The 13,289-nt window shown below is 38.4% G+C and overlaps 1 long non-coding RNA gene across 3 annotated transcripts in view; it reads right to left on the reverse strand.

Moving 5' to 3' along the window:
• The window catches only part of LOC122884843, a 58,758-nt gene extending 45,703 nt beyond the window's left edge, over positions 1 to 13,055 (reverse strand). For all 3 annotated transcript variants that reach the window (XR_006379988.1, XR_006379989.1, XR_006379987.1), the window contains exons 1-3: positions 12,919 to 13,055; positions 11,879 to 12,033; positions 11,248 to 11,366 (exon numbers count right to left, since the gene is read on the reverse strand). This is a non-coding gene — a long non-coding RNA (uncharacterized LOC122884843). The remainder of the gene's footprint in view (positions 1 to 11,247; positions 11,367 to 11,878; positions 12,034 to 12,918) is intronic.
• Between the last annotated feature and the right edge of the window lie 234 nt (positions 13,056 to 13,289).

Genomic DNA, 13,289 nt, shown 5'->3' on the forward strand with positions numbered 1-13,289 from the left:
CAGTCGATTAAAGCCTCACAAATTTACAATGAGGCGGAAGAGGGATGTCAAGTTTTCACACAAATTTAATACAGGGTCTTCCTGACCCAACTATTATGAGAAGGATTCTTTTGCATAACATATTGTAATGATAATTTTAACTCTAAACCATAACGCAGAAAAGCTGTCACAGAAAGGGCCGTTGCCAGATGGAAGAAATATCACTCTGGACTGTATTATAGCGAGACAAAATGAAAATAAAAACGTATCCAAAGTTCACAATAGCAAAGCTATTCAAATAAACCAATAAATAAATGAGAGTACAAATGTGTAAGCCTCAGGGCAAAGAGAGGATCTTGCTGCCAAGTCACAATCTCAATCTCAGTTTGTAGTACACCACAAGGGGCAGTGTGCAGTACATGACAAACAAGGGCTGCAGTGCTGTTACACATTTGATTCACTGCAGGGGTGGGCTCACATAAGTCAGTTAAGGTTATCAAGTGTTTATGGCTCCATTTTTCAGTGTTGTAGTTTAATACAGGAACAAGTGAAACAAATGAAACCACTCAAACAAAAATGCATGCATGTATCATTTAACAGGGATCCTTCATGTGATACGGACATGTCCATAGTTCCTTGTCTTAAAGGAGTCAGTGTTTTTATTGCAGAACGTGCAGCAGGGTGCCTCAAAAATCATCTAACCTAAATTGCTGTTGATCTTTAGCCTGCACTGTTAACATAATGTTCCTAGGGCAATATACTGTACTAATATTAACAAGAAACCTGAGCAATAGTCCATTAATTCCAAAATGGCAAACTATTAATTTTCAATATGCCATTAAAATGGGCTGAGAGGAATGCTGAATATTTTATATGACCAATTAATAGCTTCTTAGTGGATGGATTTTATTTGAATTAACGGCTCTCCTTTTTAATTTCCCAGATTAGATTGTTTCAAAGGAAAGGAAATACGTTTTCGCATGTACAGTACTGTCAATGGCAATGTGTGTGGGGGGGAATGTGTATGCTTACACACACTGCGCATGCGTATTTGGATTTTTGGAGACATATGCTTTGCATTTCATATTTGAAATACAAAAACATATTTTTGACCTTAAAAATAATTTATGATTACAGATACAGTATTTTGAAAAATTAGAGGATTAGTTCATATGTTTTAAGCATAAGTGAGAAACACTGGCTCTTAATATTTTGGCATATTTTCTACATTTTAAGAAAATGTGGTACTGAATGAAATAACTCTTCAACAACACAACACTTCAAATGCGTTTTTATTAAATTTGTAATTAAAATACAATCTTAGATTATTAGTACCTTTATGTTAACGGAATTCCTTTAGATCACATCACCTATTATTTTATTTGTTATTCCTTATTATTTTGATGTATGAACTGTGAAGGAAAAGTATATTTTTAAATAATGTACTCAAAGCTGTATATACTACACAGGGCTGTATTAATCTCTTATACAGTGGGCTGGTGTAATGTGTTTCGTCATTTACGGATTTACAATGTGGGAGTAGAGGTTGTAGGGTTAGTTTTTCATCAATGTTTACAGTAAAAAAAAACCTGCCAGCTGACTCACTGAGGGGGCAGCAGGTTGAGGAGAGGACGGGGTAGAAGCTGGGGTGCTATAAGGGTGTGGAACTTGAGAGCACAACCTGAATCACTTTCAATCTATGCACTAAATGATGGCGATGAAAATAAGACTAAGAGACACAAGAAACACTTGTTTGCAGATTAATGTCTTGAATGGTGGATTGTGAGGGTGCTCTTTGTCGCAGGCCTCACACTGTGCCCCGGCCCTCACCTGAGACTAATGCTCAAAAGATCCTAAAACCACACTGAGCTGAGCAGCACAAATGGGACAAATAAAAAAAAACAAAGTTTACTTCACAAGGAATGTTCCTATATACTGTAGATATTTAGTAATAAACAAGTAAACCAACTCATGGTGGGGAATCATTGCTACACAGTTTGTGTTTTTTCACAATGTCACATTTAGGCTCTAATATTCTCCGGGAGAATGAATATATTTGTTGACTAACAGCATGGATAAAACTCTTAAATATTCTGAATTTTTAATCTGGTTTAACATTTCCACCCGTTTTATGCAAATTATAGTATATTAGCATAATCTCATTTGAGAATACATCCTTTTAAAGTAAAAGATTATAACCTATTTTTTAAAACACATATAAATCAAATGTTATATTGAAATGGTAATGTTTTAAAGTCGGTGTGCTTTGCAGAAAAGAAGTGCATTTACATATACTTTTTTTTTTTTGCATTAGTGGCTCAACACTACATGAAAAGATACAAAACAAAGCTAAAACCTCCATGAGGGAAAACATCCAACAGCTTAAATGTCTTGGCAAATATGAAACATCCATTTACAGCTACAATAAACAACTGCAAATATTGTCTTTGTGTTATTTTGCCCAATACATATGTACATGTATCATTTCTACCATGTTTCTTATACTTTTCTGATACCAATACTGTTGTTGACAAGATTAAATACATTTTCCTGGAGAGGAGAGGAGAGGAGAGGAAAGTTAGGACATTACCTCCAGGCATTTAAGTGGAAACAGGGTCTGTAAAAGCCTCAGGGAGATATTGAGGTGGATAAAGATGTAAGAAAGGACTATTATGCTGCTGAGGTGGGGGGACTCTATCTCTCTCTGTTCCCTCCTCCTTCCCTCTTTACGTCTGCCTTGAACTTGTAAGGAGTTCAGCAGGTCTGAGCCTACGGTCCAGACAGGCCTCTGGAATGCGAGTGCGGCCACTCAAGCCCGTCTGACCTGCCACCATACCAGCTCCATTTCACTGGGCTAACTTACCTATTCATTTACAATGGGACTTCAACTTTATCTTCCCTTGTAACACAACATTAACTGCCAAAGAGCTGGAAATGCATTATCAGCCCGCCCCAAAGCTTGGATTGCTTCCCTCATAAATAAGATCATTATACGAGTGGTAATCCCATTAAATAGATCATTTTGCAAATATCTAAATCCAATTAATAAAGTGTTTTCAGAGGGGGTGCAGCAAACACTGCCTTTTAGAGAGCTGACATGCTGTGACTCCAGTTCTTTGTTCCTCACTCCCTTAGTACCAAGGGTGATATTAATAAATACAACCCCAAGCCTGAATCACTCTTTGAAAGAAAACTGGGATTCAGTTTTTGCTTGTTCTGGTAGAATAAAAATTAAGTGAAAAGTCTATGTTTATCAAACGAAAAAAAGAAAAGATGACAATATTTTAAGCTAATTTTGCTATGGATTTGGAGAATTTTCCTACAAAAATAACTTCTTTCCTTACCTTTCACTCTTGCATGTATTGCACTTGCTTGCATAATGTGCTTATAGGATGTCCTTATGCTGTAATCCTATAAAATCCCTAGCTGGACTGGGCCACATGAGCTAAAGGCTTTTAAATGATTGCCAGATGGTTTAACAAATTAGCCATTTATTGAATTAATCCAAACTAGTTTCCTAAAACATTACCATAACTCATCAGTGGAAGTGCCCTCCAAGTGCCCTTTAACTTTTGGACGTGTGATCCTGCATTGACCATGTCACTTTCTCTGGACCATTAGCCAGAATATTAGGAAGACAGAAAACTGTTTTACTAATTAATTGCCCTTGCATAAACTAACCATCTGTGAGCAAAGGAGGCATTATATTCCTAAAGTAGATGCCCCTGAAGTGCTTGTGTTTGTTCCACTGAACTAATAAAGTGCATAATCCGATAAAGGATGATATCCTAAGCTTTGATTGCGCCTGAAGTGGTTGTTTTACCTTTGTGGAAAGTGCGTCTGGCATGGTAAGAATGTTTTCGTATCTTTTCATGGTTTTTAATTGCCAGCTGAAGCTGTTTCGAAAACACTGCTGTGGTTAAATGAATTAGAAAACAGTGCCCCTGGGTGATGTTAACACGTTGCACTCTCTCATCCAAAGCGTATGTAAGGCAGCTGCCAGTGAATGATCTATGTGTCATTTATATGGCTGTTTATGGTACAAAGTGAAGGAGACCACAGCTCTAATTATGGTGTTGAATGTGCCTTTCACAATCGAGATAATTCCTTTGTCTTGGGGGTTCATTTTAATAACTCTGAAATGATTTAAGTCACTCTGACAACAGTTTCGATTGCACTTCAACATGTCAAAGAAATCACAAAGCCAAACATATGTCTGTATCTATACATGTGATACCATTAGAGCGAAAAGCTTTTTAAAATTCTGGGAAGCGCCATGTGTTCAGAGCAGGGAAGGGAGCAGCTTTTAGCACTGCAGCAGACCACAACTCAGCATCCTAATGACAGCATCATTAGAAGTATCATAGCAGTAATTATTCTCTTCATCTGAGGGCAAGCCTACAAAGAGGGGCTGGTGGAAAAATGAAGGCTGAGGTTGAGACCAGTCTCCCCCTCTTCCAGCCTGCTTTCGCCTGTCTAATCTGTTTCTTTCTAATGAAGAGAAGGAAAGCGAGAACAGTGGAAAGAAAGAGATGTCAAGATTGAGGTCGGCCACCCCCCTCGCAGGGTCAAACTCGAGGGGTTAATACCTGGTGTCCGACACTGCACATAAACTCCGCTGAGCTCATCACACTAATTAAACAGACACACATCCTCTCTGAGCTCCGATGGCCAATCGCTGCCAGCTAAAAAAGCAGCCCATTCATGGAGGTTGGCAGGGTGTGCATGTGGGGTGGGCTAGGGAAATGCTACCTGCCCTTCCTCAGTTTGATTAATGTGAAGAACAATGGGGCTCTTGTGGCCCGCCAGCCTCACTCCACTTGGTTCTGGTTCACTGAACGAGGAGAGGGGACTGCATGTTCCAAACTCGTACCCCCAGACGAATCACTACCTAGCCTAACAACTTCTCGACAACTGTCTCCTCAACACCCATCTCCTAGTCCTCAGGCTAGTCATGTCAAGAAACAGTCTGAACAAAAGCATTTTTTTCTTTCATTTTATGTCAGTAAAACAAAATATATCTAACGACCTCAGAAAAATATTTCAATTGTTATTCTATGAGATATTGTTTTCTCAAGAAATCCCTTGTGAAAGAGTTACATAGACTTTCTGTAGCTGTAATCATCCTTTGCTCATGCTAACTACACCAGTCATTTTTCTATTTATCTCAAAGAAACTGCTACTTATTTTAGAGTAAAAACAAGTAACTTCCTTTAGTGCCACAAGTTATGCCAAAAAAACACGATTCACGATTGTGTTAAAGCAGTCTTGTCAGAGAGCAACAAAATGGACATTTATTTATATGAAAATGCCATGGATTATTACTGAAATGTCTCATTTGTTTGTCTTTCCACAGACTTAACAACCCTTAAGTGGATGCATCACTTTCAAGTTAAGAGAAGTCAAGCCCTTTGTTTAATGTTTCCACAACGTACTACTGTTTTACGGATGTCTGATCTAAGTTTAATACAATGTATCTGACCATTTTTCTTCCTTGCTGTTGGCACAAAGACTAATAGACAGTCGGCAATGACATTGAAGGGATAAAGACATCAACGTCATCTCTCTGAGGGAGTGACAGCATAATGTTACGTGTGTCAAAACCTGGGCGACATAATTAATTGCAGCACTCCCTGAACTCACAAAGACTTGTAGAGCTTTACCAATACTTTGCCAATACCCTCTGCTTCAGCTATATCAAAACAAGGAGACAAATTGAGCCACCTGCATGTCTTCAAACTTGACAACTCATCTCACTTGAAAATTGCAAGCATTTTACCCCCCTACAAAGAGGTCCGTAGAGGCTAGCAAACTTCTCACCAGCCAAGGCTTGATAGGTCTTCATGCAGCTACGTGACACTTTGAAAACAGTGGAGACATTCCATAATACTGGAGGCTGGAAAAAGAACATGCAAAGTCCTAATGATGATAGTCCATATGGCCAAGAGCACAGTGTTGGTCACACACTCTGAGATGTTCTGAGAAGTGCTTCACAATTATTTGCAGTGAACTTACATTTGAAAAACAAACCATGACTGTGTGCTCGAAGGCATGCAGTGAGGATTAAGACGTCAGGCATGTTGTTTCTCTGTAACATAAGATTTATATAGTATTTTTTAAAGTAAGGCTTTATAGGCTGGTGACTACTACTACTAGTGTAGGGCCAGGTTTACATCGCTGTGTTTTTTATGTGTACCGGCTGAGACTAATATGACCCTCACTGTCCACTGTACCTATTGTGACGTCAGTGAATCAAATCAAATCAGCTACAAGCGCTAAAAACTATTTGGTGCTTTCTACACAATGTTTGTCTATGTTTTTTTCCATAAGAAACATCTGCGTTACATGTCATTAGAGATGTTGCAACACATTCCCAGTGTTAAGTCACCAAAAAGAAAACATGAAGACAAAGTCACGGAGGTCTGCGTTTTTGCAAGAGGTGGTGTCTGAACGACGCAGGAGCCCTGAGATCCTGGCTAAAATATAAAGCTCAAAACCACAGTATGTACTGCAGTGTTTGCCGGCAATACACAAGAGACAAACAAAGAAACAATTAATTTGTCCTTGGCACAACAATAATGAAACTGGAAAACATCAAGGATCACGAAAAATCAAGGTGTCACCAAAATTGCCTTGCACAGGCCAACATTACCTCCTTAACTGTGTCATCGTCCCCTGCTGTGAAAGCTCTGGCAACAATGACGGAACAAACAACAACCAAAATGAAAACCTATTATCCTTATTTCCAGCTCTATATTTTTATTCTAGAGTAGCTTTGCATGATTCAGAGTAAAAAAAAAAAAAAATCTTAAACTGGACCTTTAGGCTATGCAGCCCCTCAGTTCATCCTTGTCACTTCAGCTGTTTTAGCTTCTGACTCTTTAAGGCCCCCCTCTCTATAACCTCACTTTCTTCTGATTGGCCAACCTTACAGAAACCTGCTGAGGGGCAGTGAGCACTGCCTCATTGTCTTGCCGGTGTGCTCGACGGCATATGACATCTACAGTAACTTACAGAAAATAGCAATATGGGACACTGAATTGGATTAATTTACTGTTTATCAGACCACAAATAAGACAAGAATTAGGTTTGAAAAACTATAGACGCCACCCGAATGGAGTGTTTCTGAGGGCCGGGCCTCACTGCTTACTGTTCAAAAACACACAACTTTGATCACTTTATTCACTGATTTTGGTGAAATTGGATCCTATTTTATGGAGAACATTTTTTCTGGTTTTCCCTCTGAGGCCTCTTAGGCCCGGGCTCCAAGCTCCCAGTTTGGGCAGAGTCAGCTAGCTAATAGCGCTAGCTGCACGGCTAATAGAGCTAACAGTAGCTACAGTTAGCAAAGCCATCTGTTCCTTTCCTTCATAACTGAAAAAGCACTTTCTGCAAGACATACTGAACAACCTCCAAAAACCTGAAGAGTAGTCCTGAACAGAGTAATCTCGCATAGCCAGACCTATCTTCATACTTACTTTTAGCGCTATGAACAGAGTGGTTGAATAACTCAGACAGACTGAGGGGGTGGATGGGCGTGTCCCTGTCAAACTAACTAAACTAGGTGTGTATGCAAATGTGTGCCTTGGTTACGTAACCAAGGTACGGAACAAGAGGCAGGAATTCCAACAAGGCGTGTCAGACAGTGTTTTCTGTGGGAGAGAAGACCTGCCTTTGGCAAGGACTTTGGGCTTTGTGACTTTTCAGACCTTTTACATGCACAAAAATGCTACACAACACAATAAAGGGCAGGGAAACCCTGAAAAAGCACAATATGGCCTCTTTAAAGAGTAACTACACACCAAATTGTTTTTTTACACTGTACAGATAATCCCCTAGGTCTATGTTGGCATATGGTGTTAATACAGGCTATTTTTCCAACAATACACTAAAGATGAGTTTGCACACTAAAAACTTGAGGTAATTATTTTTAGTCAAAAAATGCATGATGCAGTTTTATGGCCGGTAACAAATATTTTGGCTGCTAAATTTTCTCCGTTTACCTGCCATTGGCAGATGAGCCAAAAAGTTTTTGGTTAAAAAATGATTATCACCAGGAATTGTGCTGATAGGACTGTAGATGACTTACAGTTACTGTGCATCACAAAAAAAGAGAACAAAAAGAGAAAGACAGAGAGGGAACGAGGCAAGAGAAAGATATTTAAATTCCTTTCATTAAAACTTATGACTTTGTATTTTATGGTATTGTAATCCTCTCTATGAGCAATTTTGTAATAGCATAAACCATTATTTATCTCAGATTAATTAGATTAAAGACCTTTTAAATCTCGTCTGGTGTAGAACGCCCATGGAGCTTCTCTATTCACAGCGAAGAAACACCAATAGATCTCTCCTGCCGATCACTTTTTGTAGATTAGAGGATTGTTATTAATTGGTCAATTGGCTAATTGTTCTTTTTCTTAATTAGTCACCGCAGAGGAATAATGGGCTTTGTTCAGTGACCCTCATTTACAGTAATGTGCTTGTCACATTTGTCAGGATTCACACACATGCAAGCCACATGGCGAGCCAAAATCTATTGGGCAGAAATATAGTATTGTGTAGTTGGAGAATACCAAACTAAATTAAACAAATCATGGATCACACAACTGACCCATAGCATAAATCTTATTACCCATTGGCTATTGTATGTATTTTTTTTCAAGCTGTAAGAACACATTTTATTTGCAAAAAATGCTTACTGTAGTATTTGTAGGATGAGGAAAGGTTGCACATGTTTACATTCATGTATGCATAGTAAGTAGAAAATAAAGGGTAGAACTAGAGAAGCACAGACAATGTTAGTGTTTCTGAAGCTGCTTGAACTGCAACAAAGCAAGAGAGAATGCTGTTTTGTTAATGCAGAAACAGTACTGCTAAATTAGTCGCATTCTGCATGTCTGCAATGAACAACAAACTGAAAATCATAACCTCCTTGGTAGAAGCAGTATACAGAGCCTTGTATTTTGTTTTTCCCAAAACTGTCTGTAGCTCACATATTAAAGTCCCTCTCAGGTCTGTTGGGCTACACTAGTGGTTCCTGGCACAATTCAAACAATGTCCCTTCACAAACCGAAATATTCCCATCACTACAAGGACAGCCAATCTGAGGCAATTCCTCTTCCCACAAACTACAAGTGGTCAGCAAATGGCTTGACTGGTAACCAAAATCTAATGCTTTCCAACTCCAACTACCACAAACATTATTGCCATGAGAAATTTATAGGAGATCTGTAATGGCATCTGACAGCATTTCCCAAATGAGGTAAGCAGGGAAAATGTTTAATAAAGTGGATCTTGACCTCTGGCTTCAACTCCTGGCCCATCTATATGAGTGTGGGCAGATGAAAGAGTCACAAAACAACCTCCATCTAACTGCCCCTGCATGCAGCACGTTAACCAGGGTAAAAAAAATAAATCTACCTGATAACGGCCATAAAACGTAATAACATAAAAACAGGACCAAAACCAGTATTTGGGGTAATTAAAGCAATGTACTAGAAGTATTCGGATGGACAGTAACATTTACCATCTAAAAGGATTTCACGTCAGTGAGAGAAAGAGTGTCTAATGTTGCACGATAGTTTCAGCACCCTTGTATGCTTATTTTATGTCCTCAGCTAAGGAGATAACAACCATGTTGAATATCCAACAAAAAGCAAACCTATTACACTGCCTCAGTTACAATTTTAATGTGAAAAATACAGTCATCTTATTAAACTAAATCACAAAATGGTTCAGAGAGGAGCATCCCAACACGTTCTAATCGAGATGCTGAAGGTTTGCCTTAAACTTCAAATCATATTCAGACAGTGGGTATTTAGACTCTCACACAAAATGACAAATTGAAAATCAAATCAAAATGATTCAAATAAAAATCGAAAGTGAAAAGCACAGTTTCTCCTAAAGTCAATTTGTTTATTAAATTGTTGCCTCTCTTGCCCCTCATAGATTTACTTGATTGGGTACTGATGTACAAAATTTGCATACAGCTTTCTGATAGTGTATTCGGTGGCACCAATATACAAAGTGGCTTAATCAAACAGCTCAGTCAAACAAAGAATATATACATATACATATATATATATATATATATATATATATATATATACACATATATATATATATATATTTATTTATTTAAATTGGTTGTTTAATTTAAAAATATTGAGATGAAATGCAACCAATGACATCCAACAAAACTGAAGTTAATTCTCTGAAATGTCTAACTTAGCCCAAAAACAACAAGCAGACTGAATCCTAAATCACTCAAGTAACAGGTTAATACTTTCTATTAGAACAGTGTGGGGTGATGTCACATCCTCCTGGCCATGCCTCCTACTGTAAACTGTCCATTGCCATCATCTGTAAGATGACCAGAGAGCGCAGCTCAACAAGGAGCTCTGTATGAGAGACCATGAAGCCAGACACTCAAAGACATTGGCAGACTTCGCTGAGCTCAGCCCAAATATACAACACGCTCCCCTCAAACCTGGGCTTGTTTAGCTGCTGGCACCCGGAGGCGTCAGTCAGATGTATGCCAGCTGAGCTGAAATGTGCCCACAGAGTACACGCTGCAGCATCACTACCAGCACTCGTGCCCTCACCTTGTCTACCTTGGCAGTTTTTGAGTTTGATGGAAAAAATGGCCCATTGCAAACGACAAGTCAAGTGCCAGACAGCATATTTATACATCTCAATTAGCAATAATGAAGCCCAGTACCTGCCAACGATCTGGTTACTGTGTCGTGCTGACTAGACTGTATGTCTGTTGTTTGCCTTCTACTTACATGAGAACTGCACAAATAAAATAGGTGAAAGGATCCTGTGTTGTGCTAAAACCATTAGATCCGATAACAAACATGTAATGATGATGGATCTTTAAAGGCAGGTAACATTTGAAGATGAAAATGTTTAGTCTGAATAAGCCTGTTACATCACTTAATGATAACTAAGCTTATATCTATAGAAAGGTAAAACTTGCAGGCTGCAGCATGCCTCAGATTTACAGAAGATTATGAATGAGCAGGAGATGATTATTAGTTGCTCTCACAGTTTGTCATGTCACAGATCATTCATTTAACAGGGCCTGTCAGGACATGGTGAATGACTACAGATTCTCGTGATGTTTTGTTTAAAAGGCCCCGTGACTTCAGGCCGTGTTCGGATGCAAACATGTTTAGATCTGTCGTCAGCGATAAGTTTGAGCCCTGCACAGCGAGACATTCTTTATGAAGGTAATGGAAACAAGTTGCATGGATTTTTTACCGTGAAATAGGCTACAGCCTTCCTCCTGACGTCTGGATTTATGGCCTGGTAATTCCCCTCTGGAGTAATTTGGCTGGTACATCTGCAGCTTAGCAGCATTCCAGCAGAGCTCTCCTGTGCTGTGAAGTCAGGAGATGACTGATTGATTGATTGTATTACTCTAGTTTTAGCATGGCTTTACTGAGCTATTGCAGTGAAGTTCTAATGTGATCTGTCCACTACAAACTACAACTGTGCTTGACGTAAGCAGTAAGCGGCCTTCCTGCTGCTGGGTTATCCTGCTGTGATGATCACAAATCATAGTTAAAAAGTGAACTTAGCATAATAACCCACAGCAATAACAATACACACACTGACTGATATTGTTTTAGATTAGAGGAAATTTAACCTCCTTCCACACAGAAAAATATCTAGGTTACATACAGTTCAATCCAGGACCATTATTAAGACAGTGTCTGACTACGACATAACTTTACTGTGTAATGGAAATCTTCTGCTTGATTATATGTAATTCATCACTGTTGATAATATCATAATAATCAGTTATAGTTTCTCACTGCTTTCACACTAGTGATCCCTCTTCAAGTGCTTTGTGGTACAAATTACAGGCTAAAAATGACCTAATACAAACCTATGGTCTGCTGACAGCTCATGTTTCCTAGCTTTTAGGTGATAAGTCCCAGGCACGTGCTGCTTAGACAGTGATAATGAGACCAGTCGCTCACCAGCTTGCTGAAGAAACACTGCGGTCCTATGAGCTCAACCTTTTTCCCAAAACAGTCAGGCCTGCAAAGAGTACAAAATATCCAAGTCTAAAAGACAGTCTAACACAAGACAAGGTGACAAGGTGAAATTTGACTTGAGTAGAAGTGAAATTACTGGATAAAAATCCACTATTCTTTAATGGTACTTGTGTATATAAATAGGCAAAATAAAAGGCCATAAATCCACTAAACTAAAAGTAATTAATGTGTCATTAACCACTGTTAAAGTTGCTGGTAGTTAGTCCCTTCTTTTTTACTAAAAGTTATGCTATGACCTCCATTCAATAAAACAGGGAGAGAACACGAGGCACTTCACATTTCACTATGTCAATATTAGCTGTGTAGTACTATGAGAATTGTTGAATTAACATTAATATTATGTAATGCCATTTTTCCAACTCTTACTTCACTTTGTTAATTTTAATTAACAAACTACACTCTTGCTTGCCAGCTAGCAATAACGTTACTAAAGTTATAACGTTACTAACTTAGCCAACCCAAAACATCTACTTAAATAAAGTCCAATAACGACTATTAAAGTTTCCCTTCTTTTTAACATAAAGTTATCCTATCCAATAAAACATGGAGAGAACATGGACAATTCACATTTCACTATGCTTATGTTAGCTAGTGTTAATGTAGTAGTGTAACGTTAGTGTTGTGAAAATTTGTTAAATTCATGACGTTACCTTATTTAATGCCATTTAAACAAAAAACTGAAAACGTAACCGTACTTCGTTCATTTTAATTTGTTTTTAGCCATTCAACTTAATAGCAAAATTAGCTAATTACAGTCTAGCTAGCGAGCTAGCAACATCTATGCTAACTAACCCAAAAACAATATAGCTAGCTAACAGATACATGACAGCTGGCTAGCTACATTACAGTAATGTAATCTTAATATTACCCCCAGATGTTGTACTGTTTAGATGTAGAATTTGCATCTGTCCATATGCAGAACACAGTCACATTTTATGAAAGCAAACTGAGCCGAGGTCCGAGCTGATATCTGAGCTGTCATGTTTGCCACAACACTACGTTACCTGAATCCTGTGGCCTCTTTCTACTTTATCTCCACTGTAGTGCTATTGAATTTCAGATCTTTAGCAAAATAAAATTTGTCACAGAAGTATGCTATTTTGTCCAATGACAATCTAAAATTTAGATATGGGAAAATACAAATGAAAAGACTGCATGCAAAATGTATTCCACAACATGTTGAAACCAGGGTTGTTCTAGACTTAGTGCTGTCTGCCAACAATATACTTAACCTGGTTA

This window comes from Siniperca chuatsi, linkage group LG11 (assembly GCF_020085105.1).
Source record: "Siniperca chuatsi isolate FFG_IHB_CAS linkage group LG11, ASM2008510v1, whole genome shotgun sequence".
NCBI lineage: Eukaryota > Metazoa > Chordata > Actinopteri > Centrarchiformes > Sinipercidae > Siniperca > Siniperca chuatsi.